This window comes from Electrophorus electricus, chromosome 18 (assembly GCF_041902795.1).
Source record: "Electrophorus electricus isolate QZ-2024a chromosome 18, ASM4190279v1, whole genome shotgun sequence".
Classification (NCBI taxonomy): Eukaryota; Metazoa; Chordata; class Actinopteri; order Gymnotiformes; family Gymnotidae; genus Electrophorus; species Electrophorus electricus.
In genome coordinates this window covers 8202704-8205000 of record NC_137514.1, presented here as the reverse complement: position 1 = coordinate 8205000, position 2297 = coordinate 8202704, and positions in this window count along the sequence as shown.

The window sequence follows — 2297 nt, the reverse complement described above, 5'->3', positions numbered from 1 at the left end:
GGGATAACCTGGCTTGGCCTTCTTCACAGGCTCTCCCAAGCTGAATGCAGCATACTTCATTCTAATCAGGCTATGCAAAGGAGAAAAGCATAAAGCTTTGTATTTTACAGGAACAAGTAAAATGTTGGTTTATTCAGACATTAAATCATTTGTTTTTTTATTTAGTTTTAGTTTTTTTTGTTGTTTTTATTAGAGACAAATCACGGCTTTATGTTCAAATTGTAATATATATGTGTGAGTCCAAGTGGAATTATTTAACACCTCTCAATATAGTTACATCATAATATCATATTATCATAATATTTCAAGTAAACTGCTTACATTTCTTCCAGAGTAATATCATACCTGGGTTTAACTACTGTCAGAGTATAATGCCTTTGAAACTGAAATTGCATTTTTACATGCTGAGAGCTGCACCAGGCCCGTGTAAGACTGTGCATTGATTTCTTTTCATAAATCCACATGCTGTTTCAGAGTGCAATGGAATGGATATTAATCATTCATTACACATTAATGGAGACACCTGCACAAGGTCTCTAATGAACTGCAATGAAGATGTGCAAAAATAGAAGCAGAAGAAGCAAGAATCAGGCTGTGTCTAAGACTGCAAGGATGGAGATATTGGATATTAAATCCCTGGTGTCAACAGCATCTCCAACAAAGGCAGCTGAGGAGAGACACATACCGTTTCGCATGGAAACTTTGTGTGTCTGCTTGCCTGTGCCTGTAAAATGTGAAGTAAAAAAAATCAACATGAACTTGCAGTATGGCTTCTTAAAGGCTGAGCGAGTTCTGCTCATTGACATCTGTTCACTTTCATTAAAATCACAGGTCCTTGGCCGTTTCTTGGTGCCAACGAAGCCAATTGTTGGCAATAGGTCACATAAATGCTTAATTGAATTGCACTCTTCCGCCGTGCTAGGCACTCTGAGCACGCCACGTGCACACCCCCAGACCGATCGGCCAGAGACCTCCAAAGGTACGAGCTATGTCTTGTTATATTGTCACCCATCAACAGACTTGGGAATCATGCATTAAATGTGGTCCCGCTGCTATCGTCTCTCCTTTACCTCTGCCTCGCTCACCAGCAGCGAATAGCCCCTGATTCATAACCCTGAACTGATTCATTACGTTGCTCAGCAGAGCATCAGTCAGAGTTGTTCACTATAAGATGAACGAATCATGTTTACCCTCTGAAAGGACGTGTGAGGCCGGGTTCCCCATGTTACTCCTCGTGTGTGCTGGTGTGCCTTCCTGGTTATGATGTAATGATGATCCAATTTTGATATGAAATTTGGTTGATATTAGAAGTCATTCTCTCTTGAAGGCACAAGCAACAACATAAGCACAAGCCACTACAGTGATGCTTGAAAGTTTCTGAAAGCTTTTAGAGGTTTCTATATTTCTGCATAAACTTAATCAGATTGTCACAGCTCCTAAAAGTAGCTAAAGAGAACCAAAACAAATGAGACAAAAATATTAGACTCTGTCATTTATTTATTGAGCAAAATGATCCAGTATTACATATCTGTGAGCAACAAATATCACACCAAGAACTAGGCGTGTAATAGTTCATGAGGTCACAAAGGAACCCGAGGTAACTTCTAAGCAACTAAAGGCCTTTCTCACTCTGGCTGAGGTTAATGTTCATGAGTCCACCATCAGGAGAACAAAATTATATATGTGTGAGTCCACATTTAAGAAAATAAAAAGCAGTCATGCACTGAGATCAAGTGAGTTTTCATCGTGTTTCTCAGCTATTAGCATGTTATCAGGAAATGAGCACAGAGTGCCTCTTTGAAAATCGCTGTTGAGACTGAAGTTCAGTATCATTCAGTATCATTTACTGAAGTTCAGTGTCATTCAGTATTATTTACTGAAGTTCAGTATCATTTGTTTGTTATGCTGGGAACATGTAAACAATAATATTTTGCCCATGGTGCTTAAGAGAGTACATCTAGTGTGCAGTCAACACAAGCTGTATGAAGTATTGCAAATAAAATCAGTGGACATATTTCCGATATATATCAGATAAGTCCAGTTATTGCGTATATGGACAAAAAGGATGCCGTGAGCCAGTCTGTTAAGGCTATTGTCATGATCTGCCCCTCCCTGGCATTATGGTTCCCACTCTTTCACCTCATGCTCTGTTTTGGTTTTTGGTTTCACATGTTTTCTGTTTTCTTCCTAGTTTTGTTTCCATGCACTTCCTTGTTTTGGATCGCTGTGTTCCACTTCCTTGTTTTGGATCGCTGTGTTCCACCTCCTTGTTTTTTTCCACCTCCTGTTTTGGATCG